This window comes from Ochotona curzoniae, unplaced genomic scaffold (assembly GCF_017591425.1).
Source record: "Ochotona curzoniae isolate NIBS_2020 unplaced genomic scaffold, NIBS_Ocur_1.0 contig_2210, whole genome shotgun sequence".
Lineage (NCBI taxonomy): Eukaryota > Metazoa > Chordata > Mammalia > Lagomorpha > Ochotonidae > Ochotona > Ochotona curzoniae.
In genome coordinates, this window is record NW_024465369.1 from 31490654 (window position 1) to 31504914 (window position 14261).

A 14261-nucleotide genomic window follows, 5' to 3' on the forward strand; every position below is an offset into this window, starting at 1 on the left:
TGTGTAGTCCTGATTTCATCTTTCGGTCTCAGTCTGTGCTACCTTTTCAGCTTGTAGTACGTAACAGTACTTGCTGGAATTTGAATTTGTCCCTCCCAGATGCAGGTGTGGAAGCTTGGTCCTCAGTGTGCTGGTATTTGAGGTGTTAGAATCTTGTGATTAAGTCACTCCTGGAGAGACAACAACCTGAGAAGGGATTCTTGTTGTTCTTGTGGGACTTGGCTAGTTCCTTTGAGAATGGGTTGTCATAAACAAAGAGCAAGCCTTTCTTGCCATGGCATCTATTCCACCTGACCTCCTGCCATCGTGATAGTATCTAGTATCTGCAGCAGTCACACTGCAGGCTGAACAGACTGAATGCACTGCAGGTCCTGTCATGGCATGGACAAGCAGCTTTCAAATTTAGGAGATTAACAAGCCTGGTTTCTTTGTAACGTTCCCCAAATTATGTAGCATGATAAAGTAATAGCAGATTGTGTTATTAAAGATTTTTTTTTAAGATTTATTTATTTTTATTGGAAAGACGGATATACAGAGAGGAGGAGAAGTGACAGAGAGGAAGATCTTCTGTCCGATGATTCACTCCCCAAGTGAGCACAACAACTGGTGCTGAGCTAGTCTGAAGCCAGGAGCCAGGAGCTCTTTCTAGGTCTCCCATGCAGGTGCAGGGTCCCAAGGCTTTGGGCCGTCCTCCACTGCTTTCCTAGACCACAAGCAGGGAGCTGGATGGGAAGCAGGGCAGCCAGGATTAGAACCGGTGCCCATATGGGATCCTGGCGCGTTCAAGGTGAGGACTTCAGCCTCTAGACCATGGCGCTGGGCCCATGATAAAGATTTTAAATTAAAAAAAACATAGCGTTTCTTTATAATTTGTGTAGTTGTGTCTTTTTGAAGGAACGTTCACATTGGTTTTAAAAATACTTACTTTAAAAGATTAAGATTGGGGCCCGGCGCGGTGGCGCAAGTGGTTAAAGGTCCTCGCCTTGCACGCCCGGGATCCCATATGGGCGCCGGTTCTAATCCCGGCAGCCCCGCTTCCCTTCTAGCTCCCTGCTTGTGGCCTGGGAAAGCAGTCGAGGACGGCCCCAAAGCTTTGGGAACCTGCACCCGCGTGGGAGACCCGGAAGAGGCTCCTGGCTTCGGATCGGCGTAGTATCGGCCCGTTGCGCTCACTTGGGGAGTGAATCATCGGATGGAAGATCTTCCTCTCTGTCTCTCCTCTCTGTATATCCGCCTTTCCAATGAAAAAATAATAAAAATAAATCTTTTAAAAAAAAAAAAAAGATTAAGATTTTGCATTTCAAAACATTAGGTATTTAACTTTTATTTTTGAATATGCCATGAAATTGAAACCTAACTTATTTTCTTCATTATGAAAATATAATTGTTATTTTTAAAAGATTTATTTTATTTTCGTTACAAAGTCAGATGTATAGAGAGGAGGAGAGACAGAGAGGAAGATCTTCCATCCGATGATTCACTCCCCAAGTGAGCGCAACGGTCGGTACTGCACCAATCTGAAGCCAAGAACCAGGAACCTCTTCTAGGTCCCCTGCACAGGTGCAGGGTCCCAAAGTTTTGGGCCATCCTCAATTGCTTTCCCAGGCCACAAGCAGGGAGCTGGATGGGAAGTGGGGCTGCTCCCGTATGGGATCCCGGGGCGTTCAAGGTGAGAACTTTAGCCACCAGGCCACGCTGCCAGGCCCGAAGATATAATTGTTTGAGCACCATTTATTGAGCATTTTTTCCCTCTGTTCATCCATAGTGCTAGCTGTGTCTTACATCAACTTCCTGTTTGTGTCCTGAGATTTTCTTGTCTAGCAGGAATGATGGATGTCCTTGCCCAATCAGTCCATACCCTTTCTGTTTCTTACTGTTTGGTGTTGCAGCCCAGTATACCTGGTTCATGCCCAGACACAGCTCTCATGTTGTTCAGTGGGAACCAAGGTCTAGCCCAACCTGTCCTGCGCACACCATGACTCTCACAAGTACCAGTGAGTGCTGGCATATAGCCTTGTCACTCGCCAGGTCCAGTCCACACCCATCCTGAGGAAGATTGCATTCACCTTCAGCCCAGGGCAATGCCCCGATTCTGGCTGTTGTGCTTACCAGTAGGAATTCTAGCACAGCTAGGCATCTTCTTAGCTCCTCAAGGTGAGGTTGCTGTACCGGATGTGACCAAGGCACCCAACCAGCACATGTGAGAGCCAGGAAAGGAGGGGGCAGAGCTGGAAGCAGGAATATGGGAGTTCCCCTGGCTGGATAGCTACTCCCACTGGAGAGCATGAGCTGTGATGGGGACAGACCAAACTAGGCAGGACTACAACACCTGTGGGCCTCAAGTGGAACAGATCAGGGAAAAGCCAGAATGGACTGATTATTCCTACTGGTGCAGGCATAAGTTAGAGTGGGTGAGGGTTGTTTGGGCTTAGCTGCAGCAGAAGCTGGCACTGGGGGCTAATTCTGTCAAGTCAAACCACAGAGCCACCTGGAGAGTACATGAACTGAGAGTGAGAGAGACCTGGGAGGGAAATAGTGGGCTCCTTCCTCTTGGGCTACCACTCCCACGAGAGAGCATGAAAACTGGGACAGGGGCTGGGATGGCTAGGCAGAGAGGCACTCAACAACATCCGTGAGGGCTGGATAGTGGAGCTGGTTAGATGGAACTAAGCTTCAATACCCATTGACATGTATGAAAGCCAAATGGGGATATGGGACAGACTGGACTACTCTGTGACACATACTGGCAAACCAGGGTAGGGGCGGGCCTGGTGGGGGTTACTATGGGACGCTCTGACTGGGCTGCAGCTCCCACTGGTTTGTGTGATGGCTGAGTATGTGATGGGCAGAACCAGGCTGGACTGCAACACCCATTGGTTCCAGTGGAAGTCGGGAGTGAAAACAGAACCAACCCAGAAGTTGCAATCACCAGCTGACCGGGGTGATGGACTGTGCCGGGCCCTGTGCTTGCTAGTACATATAGGAATCTGGTCTGGTAACACCTCAGAGTTTCTTTGGGGATCTCCCCCCCAATCAAAAGGGTAGACTCAGAATCCTAACCAAGAAAAGACAGAAGACAGGAAAAGTCAATCAATCACCTCAGCTATATGTTGGCAGCGAAATACTGGGCAAATGGAGACTCTATGTTGGACTGTGTCAATCAGTGGATTCTTCAATGACCTCATCGTGCCTGGAGTGGCGAGACTGGCAGCAATTCATAGCTGGTGAACTATCAAAACCACTTGACTCCATATTTGTGAACTGGGAAGGCACCTGAGGATAGCTCAAAGACTTGGCACCCTGTACTCATGTGGGAGAACTGAAAGAAGCTTGGTTCCTGGCTTCAGCCATTGTGTCTACTAGGGGAATGAACCAGCGGATGAAAGATCTTTCTCTCTGCCTCTCCTTCTCTCTGTAAATCTTACTTTCCAATAAAATGGAAAAATCTTTAAAAAAAAAAAATGAAGGTGAGGACTTTAGCTGCTAGGCCACGGCTCTGGGCCCTTAAAAGAGATTTTCAAAAAGATTGTTTATATACCTATATAAATATACATATATTTCCTAAATATCTTTTTTGAGGGGCAGAGAGTGGAGAAGAAACAGGTTGAGAGTTCCTTCACGTGCTAGTTTACTCTATAGATCACTGCAATGGCCAGGGCTGAGTCATGTGGAAGCCAGAACCAAGAACTTCTTTCATGTCTCCTGCATGGGTGCCAGGGCCCAGGTTATGCTGTTACCCATTGCTTTCCCAGACATATTAAAAGTTAGCTGAATTGGAAGCAGAGTAGCTGCTTACTCGAGCCAGGGCTCCAATATGGGATGCTGGGATTGCATTTGGCAGTTTAACTCGTTGCCCTGCAGGGCCAGCCCCCTGGTTTGTAATTATTAAGATTCTGTTTCTTTTAAACTGCTTATATGTTTTTAAAATTTAATATTTTTTATACTCATCATTTTATGTTTTTGGACCTTTTCTGTCTATAAAAATCTACCACAGTGGTACTTAGACAAATTACATTTAGAGTGATTATTATAGTATTATTCAAATTTGTTGTCGTTATTTGTATTTATCCCTTGAATTTTTGTTAACTTTTCCCCTCTTTTATAACTTCTTTTTGGACTCTTTGTTTGTTTTTGTAAGATTTTTTGTTTTTATTGGAAAGAGAGAGACGGAGACAGAAAGTTCTTCCCTGGTTCACGCCCAAAATGGTTGCAATGGCTGGAGCTAAATCAGTCTGAAGCCAGGAGCCAGCGACTTCTGGGTCTCTTGCCCAGGTGGCGGGTTCCAAGGCCTGCTTTCCCAGGCCACAAACAGGGAACTGGAAGGGAAGTAGAGTAGTTGGGACTTGAATTGGTGTGCAAACGGGATGCTAGCAGCTTGGGCAGGATCTTAACATGCTATGTCATGGTACGGACCCCAAAAGATTTATTTATTTGTGTGTGTGTGTTTTTTTTTTTAAAGATTTATTTTATTTTTATTGGAAAGGCGGATATACAGAAAGGAGAGACAGAGAGGAAGATCTTCGTCTGATGATTCACTCCCCAAGTGAGCACAACAGCTGATGCTGTGCCGATCCAAAGCCAGGAGCTTCTTTCCGGGTCTCCCACGCGGGTGCAGGGTCCCAAAGCCTTGGGCCATCCTCAACTGCTTTCCCAGGCCACAAGCAGAGTGGTGCTGCTGGGATTAGAACCGGTCCCCTTATGGGATCCTGGATGTGCAATGCGAGGACCTTAACCACTGCGCCATCTCGCTGGGCCCAAGATTTATTTATTTGCAAGACAAAATGTCACAGAGACCGGGAGAGGCAGAAATAGAGCTTCCATCCTGTGATTCATTCCTTACAAAGTCTCAGTGATGAGGCCAAAACTAGGAGTTTGGAATTCCATGTTTGTTGGAGTGGTTTGGAATTCCTTGCTTTATGGGTGGCAAGGGCACGAGTACGTGGGCCATCTGGTACTGCCTTCCAGGGTGCATTAGCACATAGCCGGCCCGTTAGTGTCCCTTGCAGGGCGTTAAAATGGCACTATGGTATTGGGATACTGGGGTTACAAGTGGCAGCTTAATCTACTGCCACAAGGTCAGCCCCAACTACTTCCTATCTTTAATTGCACAATAGTTTAAACAAATAAGTAATAATCACTTAACCATTTGAATTGCATTTTCAAAGTTTGTAGGGAGGAGTTACTTGGGAGTGCTAGATCAAATGATACTGTTATTCCTGGCAGTGAGGAACTTTCCTGGAGAAGAGCTTGACAGGTACAGATCAGTTTTGAGAACTTTGCTCTAACAGTGACTTGTTTATCTGTTTATCTGTTATGAATCAGAGTTTATTACAAACTGTGATGAAGAGGAGGAGAGACAGAAAGGAAGATCTTTCATCTGTTGATTCATTCCCCAAGTGGCTGCAGTGGTTGGAGCAGAGCCAATCCAAAGCCAGGAGTCCCTTCTGGGTCTTGCACATGGGTGCAGGGTTCCAAGACCTCTTGGGCCATCCTCAATTGTTTTCCCAGGCCACAAGCTGGGAGCTGGATGGAAATTGGGGCCGCCGGGATTAGAATCGGCCACCATATGCTATTCCTGTGTGTGCAAGGCAAGGACTTGAGCTGCTAGGCTACCACACCACTCCCTGTTTTATCAACTCTTAAGTTGCCTTTTATGTTACCAAATTTATGTATAAAGAAGAGGTAGTGTGTGTGTATATATATACATATATGTTTATGTGTACGGTATAACAAATTTTATTGAAGTGAACATTCACGTGCATCATTCAGTTTAGGAAATAGAAATTGATAGGTATTTTAAATCATCTTAAATTAACTAGTCTAAAATACATTTAAGATAATGTATAAAGGGTACCATTTTTTAAAGAACAGAGAATATTTACAGGGGATATTAGTGGATTATGTGTTGAGATTAGGAAGAGTTTGGAGAGGTTCAGCCTTAATGCTGGCGTTAATATGGCATATGTAACAGATTTTCAGGCCAAGATTATTTTTGCTTTTCCTTAAATCATTGCCATCTAATTAGAAGGGCAACATAGCATGAATTTTGAAAAATCAGTTTATTTTTTATTAGAAAGGAAGATTTACAGAGAAAAGGAGATAAGACAGAAAAACTTTCTGTCTGCTGGTTCACACCTCAGGTGGCTGCTACGGCCAGAGCTGAGCTGATCAAAGCCAGGACTCAGGAGCTTTCTCTGGGTTTCCTGTGCAAGTACAGGCTCCCAAGGCTTTGGGCCGTCCTCGACTGCTTTCCCAGGGCACAAGCAGGGAGCTGGATGGGAAGTGGGGCTACTGGGACACAAACTGGCACCCATATGGGATCCCCGCATGTGCAAGGCAAGGACACTATTCACTAGGGTTCACCACCAGGCTCCTAGTATATTGTTTAGAGGTATTAGTTGACTTCCAGATTTTGGTAGTTTTTTTTTTTTTTTTTTTTTTTTAGAGCTGTGTGTTATTGATATTGTGTTCTGCGATCATATTTTGTATAATGTTGAGTTTGAGATATTTTAGGAACTATAGATTGAATGACCAGGTATTACAGCATATAATGTTCTATTGTCTGTTAGGTCTTGTTGCTTGACAATGTTTTTAGTAGTTCACTATTACTGTGTAACTAATAGCTATAATTAAGTTAGAGCTTATTTTCATTGTGTCTCTAGAGCATACTTAGTATAATGTTAAATTTGAGACATTTTATGAACAATAGAATAAATATCCAATTGTTAGAGTACTTAGTCTTCTCTTGTTTCTTAGGTCTAGTTGGTTTATAATATTTTTAGTAGTTATTAGTTAGTGCAAAACAAATCATACCAAACTTAGCATTAAAATAATGTGAATTTATTGTCTTATAATTTCTGTGAGACAGGAATTCCAAAAGGACTTGGCTGGGTTGTTCCAGCATGGGCAATCTTGTGAGGTTATAGAAACAACTGGGGCCTGTGTTGTGGCACCGTGAGTTAAGCTGCACATATCTTACATGGAGCAGGGGAGTGACACTCTGCTCTTCAGTTCCCTACAGCTGCCTCCAGCCTGCTTCCTTCTCCCATGTGGGAGACCCAGAAGCAGCTTCTGGCTCCTGACTTGGGATCAGCTTAGCTCCAGCCTTTGCAGGCATTTGGGTGTGTGAATCAGTGGATGGAAGATATCTCGGCTTCTCTCTGTAAATCTATCTGCCTTTCCCAAAAGAAGTTCATATAAATGCCTTTCCCATTGAGAGTCAGAAAGATGGAGAGAGAATAAGGCTGAGACAGTGACTGAGAGATAAAGTTGTCAAGTACTAGTTCGTTTCTCAGATGTCTGCAGTGGCCTGGGCAAGTGTGATGGTTGAAGCCAGGGGAGCTGGGCACGCAGTCTAGGTCTTTCATGTGGGTGTCAGGAACCCAGTTATTTGAGCCATCACTGCTGTGCCTCAGGGTCTACATTAATAAGAAGGTAGAGTCTGGTCCTGGAGCTTGGTCCCAAGCGTGCTGGGCCAAATGTTCACCTTAATATAGGCTTTTTTTTTAGTGCTTTCTTTTTATTATTTAAAAAAAATATTTATTTACTTACTTGAAAGGCGGTGTTTCAGAGACAGATGGGGAGAGAAAGAGATCTTCCTTTTGCTGATTTACTATCCAGATGACTGTAGTGGTTGGAGCAGGGCAGGTCCTGAGCCTGGAGCCAGAAACTAGGAGCTTCTTCCTGGCCTCCCACATGGATACAGGGACCTGAGGATTTGATCTATCTTCTACTGCTTTTGCAGGCCACTTGCAGGGATCTGGGTTGGAAGGGGAACAATTGGTACCCATGTGGCATGCTGTTGCTGAACCTGAATGCTTTATTTGGTATGCTACAGTGTTGGTTCTTATTATTGTTTATAATTTATTTGTTTGGGCCTGGTATAATGGCCCAATGGCTAAATCCTTACCTTGTAAGTGCTAGGATCCCAGATGGGTGTGGTTCTTGTCCCAGCTGCTCCACTTCCCATTCTGCTCCTGTTTGTGGCTTGGGAAAGCAGTGGAGGATGACCTAAAGCCTTGGGACCCTGCACCTGCCTAGGTGACTTGGAAGAAGATTCTGGCTCCGTACTTCAAATTGTCTCAGCTCTGACCAATGCATCTGCTTGGGGAGTGAATCAGCAGATGGAAGATTTTTCTATCCTTTTCATTGTAAATCTGCCTTTCCAATAAAAATAAATAAATAAGCAAATAAATAAATCAAAAAAACTACAGATTTATTTGTTTGAAAGGCAGAATTACAGAGGGAAGGAGAGACTGAGAGATACTCTGTTTTGTTGTTGTTGTTCACTCCTTCAATGACCCCATTAGGCAGATCTGAGTCAGGCCTAATGCAGGTACCTGGACCGTAGTCCCTATATCCCTTGTTGGTGACAATACTTGGACCGTTTTCTACTACCCTCCAAGTTCCTTAGCAGGGAGCTAGACTGGAAGCAGAGTACTTGGGACTCAAATATGAACTTTCATATGGGAGGCAGGTATTGCAAATAGTAGCTTAATTTAGTGTACCCTTAAATGCTGTCCACTTACAATGTTCTTATTTTTGTCCTTTATCTTTTTAAAACATATGAGAAATATATGTTAATCCTATTTTCTCTGTTGGTTTGAGCATACTCTATTGATTTATTTTCTTTTCTTTTGGTTTTGGATTATGTTTCCCTGGTTTGGTTGCATACAAGGAACATTTTGATTATATATTGGAATTTCTGTATTTTTTTGTTGTTGGTTGCAGACTAAATTGCATGCCTCAGATAGTGTTGGATTTTAGTTTGGAATGCAGTTCAGCTACTTGGATTCAGAGCTTGTATTCAAGCTCTGTTAGTGTGGGTTCAGAGTAACTAAAGTCTTGAGCTAGTTTGTACTATTAATGCAGAAAGCTTCAGAATTTGCATGTTATTTCCACTTATTATATCATTTTGGCTTTTGGGAACATGAACTGTTTCTAGCCCTGTGTCATTTTGCCATTCTTCTATTTCTGTGTGGCTATTTCACCCTGGTTTTGAGTGTTTCCACTCAGAAAAGCCCAAATTCCTCTTCTCCAAAGACTATAGGATATTTCTTTGTCTCTTAAATTCTACCTTCCTAAGCATCCCTAAATTCCTGTCTTTTTCCAGTTCATTGAGGCCACAGTACTATCTTTGAGCATTTGCTGTCTATGCTGTTTCCTAGAAAGTACACATCACTAGAATTAAATAAATTTTACGCAAAAAGGAGAGACAGAGGGAGAAAGTCTTCCATCTACTGAGTTAGTTGGTCTTTCATTTGCTGCTTCACTGCCTCAATGACCACAGTGGTCAGAGTTGAGCTGAATTGAAACTGGGAAAACAGAAGAATTGGTTCTTCCATGTGGGTACAGGATTCCAAGGTTTTGGGCCATCCTCTGCTGCTTTCCTGGTCCATAAGCAGAGAGCTGAATCAGAAATGGAGCAGCTGGGATACTTAATAGCGCCTGTTGCAAGTTGACCATATCTATCCCAGAAATGAGTTGAGGGCAGACTGCAGGAAGCTCAGGAGTCTTTATTTACGGGCTGGTTCGTATTGGTGGACTGTTCATTCCATTACATATGGAAGAGGGGAGCAGCTCTGATCAACTGTGCTCAGGTTTTTTTGTTTGTTTTTGTTTGTTTTTTTGTGCTCAGGGGTTTTTAAGCAATGATCTCATCTAGTCAACTAAGAGAGCACTGGTACATGGTAACCAAGCTTGCATCAGTGCCCAGTACAAATTATCCAATCAAGTGTAATGACATGGAGCACAGATGTCCAGTTTAAGCATCATGCACTTTAAACTATCCACTTAATAAGAGCTTCATCCCACCTAGTAGTTGAAACAGAAACAGGCCAACTGGTACTTCCATTTTGTGTACAAAAACCAATTTGGGGAAATCAGCTTAGTGCCTGAGCTTTAAAAGAAAAGCAAGATCTTCTCTTGGAATGAGAAACTATCTTGAAATAAGCACTCTCAATTCCTTTTCAGGACTTTCTAAGAATTTCAGGTTATGGCAAAAGTCAGGTTATGGACATGTCCCAGAAATGCTTCAGAAGACCTAGTCTTATTGTTGCCATTTTCTATTGTCTGGGTTGTCATGTTGCCCTCATGCGACACCACGGTGCTGGCACCTTGTTTCCCTTTTCTTTCTTTCTTTTAAAGATTTATTTATTGGAAAGTCAGATATACAGAGAGGAAGAGAGACAGAGAGGAAGATCTTCCATCGAATGATTCACTCCCCAAGTGAGCACAACGGCCGATGCTATGCTGATCCGAAGCCCGGATCCAGGAACTTCTCAGTATCTCACATGGGTGCAGGGTTCCAAAGCTTTGGGCCGTCCTCGACTGCTTTCCCAGGCCACAGGCAGGGAGCTGGATGGGAAGTGGAGCTGCTGGGATTAGAACTGGCACCCATGGGCCCGGCGCGGTGGCGCAAGTGGTTAAGGTCCTCGCCTTGCACGCCCAGGATCCCATATGGGCGCCAGTTCTAATCCCAGCAGCCCCGCTTCCCTTCCAGCTCCCTGCTTGTGGCCTGGGAAAGCAGTCGAGGACAGCCCAAAGCTTTGGGACCCTGCACCCATGTGGGAGACCCGGAAGAGGCTCCTGGCTTCGGATCGGCATAGCATCGGCCGTTGTGCTCACTTGGGGAGTGAATCATTGGACGGAAGATCTTCCTCTCTGTTTCTCCTCTCTGTATATCCGCCTTTCCAATAAAAAAAATAATAATAAAAATAAACCTTCAAAAAATTAAAAAAAAAAAAAAAGAACTGGCACCCATATGTGTCCCGGCACGTTCAAAGCGAGGACTTTAGCCGCTAGGCCACGGCACCAGGCCCTTGTTTCTCTTTTCTTAAGGGTGATTGTCTAGCACTGTCTGTTGCCTAAAGTCAAAAACCTGTTGGTCATATATTTTTTTCTGGTTTTCTAGTTTATTTTTTGAAAAAAAAGGTATTTTTCTTTATTTTCCATTTTCTGTTTTTAAAGAAAGCTTATTTGAGAGAGTTACAGAGAGAGGGAGAGAGAGACATCCATCTGCTGGTTTACACCCTTACTGATTGTAGCAGTTGGAGCCAGTCTAGGCTGAAGCCAAGAGCATGGAACTCTGTTTGATCCACTGTGTAGGTGGTATGATGCCAAACAACTGGGCTGTGTTCTGCTGCTTTGCCAGGCACATTAGCAAGGAACTGGATCAGAAGTGGTGCAGCGAGTACTTAAAGCAGTGATTGTGGAGACTATTGCCTAAGTGGTAGACTGAGAGGGTACTTTTTAAAGATAGCATCATAAGAAGTTACCTTGACAAATTTTCTGCTATTACTTTTCTCCCCCAATGTTTTTTTTTAAAGATTTATTTATTTTTATTGGAAAGGATTATTATTTTTTTGTGAGAACTTTTAAATATCTGTTTGTTTATTTCATACTATAAAATTTACATAAACTTCTTTATCATAATTCATGGTCATGGGAGAGTGGAGAGCATGAACAAAAAGGTGCTTAAAGATACAGAGTACAGACATGCATGCACATGTCGTATGCTAAAGAAAGGATTATTTTTAAAGGGAAAGATAAAGAGAGAGGAGGAGAGAAAGAGAGGAAGATCACCGTCTGATGGTTCACTCCCCAAATGGCTGCAATGGCTGGGGCTGAGCCCATCCGAAACCAGGAGCCAGGAACTTCCTCCAGGTCTCCGACGTGGGTGCAGGGTCCCAAAGCTTTGGGCCGTCCTTTACTGCTTTCCCAGGCCACAGGCAGGGAGCTGGATGGGAAGTGGAGCTGCCGGGATTAGAACTGGCGCCCATATGGGATCCTGGGCACGCTCAAGGCGAGGACTTAAACTGTTACATTATCGCTCTGGCCCTGCACCGGTTTTTTTTTAGAATGTCTGTTGAATAAAGTTGAACATCTTTTCTTACAATTAATATCGTTGATATTTCCTTCTCTCTCTCTCTTTACCTCAATTCTGGTCCATGATGTTATCCTCTTAATACAGATTTTTAAAAATTCTTTATTATTCATGATGCAGTTCCTTAGGCTCAGTGATTTCCCCTTCCACCCTTCCCTAACCCCATTAATACAGAATTTTAAAAACGTTTTCGGACATTTAATATTATTTAAAGGACAGACAGTAGAAAAGATATACACATAGAGCTCGCATACCCTGATTTGCTTCTGTTCGCCTCCAAAGATTTATTTTTTTCATTGGAAAGGCAGATCAGATTTATAGAGAAAAGGAGAGACAGAAAGATTTTCCATGTGCTAGTTCACTCCCCAAAAACCTGCAATGGATAGACTTGAGCCAATCTGAAGCCAGGAGCCAGGAGCCTCTTCTGGACCTTCCATGTGGGTGCAGGATCCCAAGGCTTTTTTTTTTTTTTTTAAAGATTTATTTATTTTTTAAAAAGTCAGATGTACAGAGAGGAGGAGAGACAGGTAGGAATATCTTCCATCTGTTGATTCACTCCCCGAGCGGCTGGAGCTGTGCCAATCCGGAAACAGGAGCCAGGAGCTTCTTCCAGGTACAGGGTCCCAAGGCTTTGGGCCATTCTCCACAGCTTTCCCAGGCCACAAGCAGGGAGCTAGATGGGAAGTGGAGCTGTCGGGACCAGAGCTGACGCTCTTATGGGATCCTGGCATGTGCAAGGCGAGGACTTGAGCCACTAGGCTCTGGTGCTGGGCCCGGTCCCAATGCTTTTGACCATCCCCTACTTCTTTCCCAGGTTACAGGTAGGGAACTGGATGGGAAGTGGAGCATCTGGGACATGAACTTGTGCCCATATGGGATTCTGGTGCTTTCGAGATGAGGATTTAGTCCCTGAACCGTGGTGCCAGGCCCCCTGATTCTCTTTCTGACTTGCCACAACAGGTAAAGCCAGGATACTGGAGCTCCCTTGGGTTTTAGGTGTGGTGGGAGGAATCCAATTGCTTACACCATCTTATTCCATCTCCCAGGTACTTTAGCAGGAAGCTGGATTGGAAGTAGAATAGCTGATACTCACTAGTAGGGAATGTGTGTGTTTGAAGTGATTAAAAAAAAGATGTATTTATTCTTATTGGAAAAGCAAGAGACTTATATATAGTTTCACTCCCTAAATGGCTGCAACAACTAGAGATGAACTGAACATCACCAGAATTTTAATCAAAATAGTTTAAAATTATTTTTTAAGGTTCAGTGTGTTCTCATTAATTGTTTTTAAAATTTTACGAATATTTTCATACCTACATGTACTTTTATTTAAACTTCAGAATTTGGGCCTGGTGGTGTGGCCTAGCGACTGAAGTCCTCGCCTTGAAAGTACTGGGATCACATATGGGCACTGGTTCTAATCCCAGCAGCTCCACTTCCCATCCAGCTCCCTGCTTGTGGCCTCAGAAAGCAGTCGAGGATGGCCCAAAGCCTTGGGATCCTGCACCCGTGTGGGAGACCTGGAGAAAGTTCCTGGTTCCCGGCTTCGGATTGGTGCAGTACCGGCCGTTGCACTCACTTGGGAAGTTAATCATTCGACGGAAGATCTTCCTCTCTGTCTCTCCTCCTCTGTGTATACCTGACCTTTTAATAAAAATAAATAAATCTTTAAAAAATATATAAACTTCAGAATTCGTTTGTGATTAATTTCAATGAGAATTAATGTCAGTGTTATTATTCTGGTTACATTAATTTTAGAGGTATTGCCACTTGAAAAAATAATATTTATCTTTTTACTTAGAGGCCCTCCCCCCCCTTTTAGATTTTTGCTGTTTTCTTACTACAATTTCTATTTTCTTTCTATTAAGTTTTTTTTTCTAGGAATATTATATGCTTAATGAGGTAACTGTATTTGCTCACAAAATAATTTATTTCTTTTCTTTTAGGTTGTGCATATTTAGTGGTTTACTTCATTTTTGGGCAAATATAGTAGTCATTCTTTGAAATTATTATAAACAAGATTAGAAATGATGTATAAAGTTAAGTGTAAGCTCCATATTTGTTATCTACCTATTTATAACAACAGCATCACAAAAATGGTTAAGGAATAGAAAGTATGAATTTTTTAGGTATGATCAGTTGTACTTATAAAGAGTGGAATTGATAAAACAAAGATTGTATTAAACACGTAAATTCTTTGACAAGATTTTCTTTTTGTATTTCTACTAGATCCTAAACACTGTTGAGTGCCATTTTTGACATAAATACTATTTCAATCTATGTATATTTTAACTTGGTATCGTTAAAAAAATTAGTAACATGTTTATTTTTTTGACATTGGGTTATTTTTGTTACAAATATTATAATCAGGGATAAT

General features: G+C 43.0%; 1 protein-coding gene across 3 annotated transcripts in view; it reads left to right on the top strand.

Annotated features, from left to right (window-relative positions):
• The window catches only part of UBR3 (ubiquitin protein ligase E3 component n-recognin 3), a 169804-nt gene that overhangs the window by 10629 nt on the left and 144914 nt on the right, over nt 1-14261 (top strand). The gene's annotated exons all lie outside the window — the stretch shown is intronic.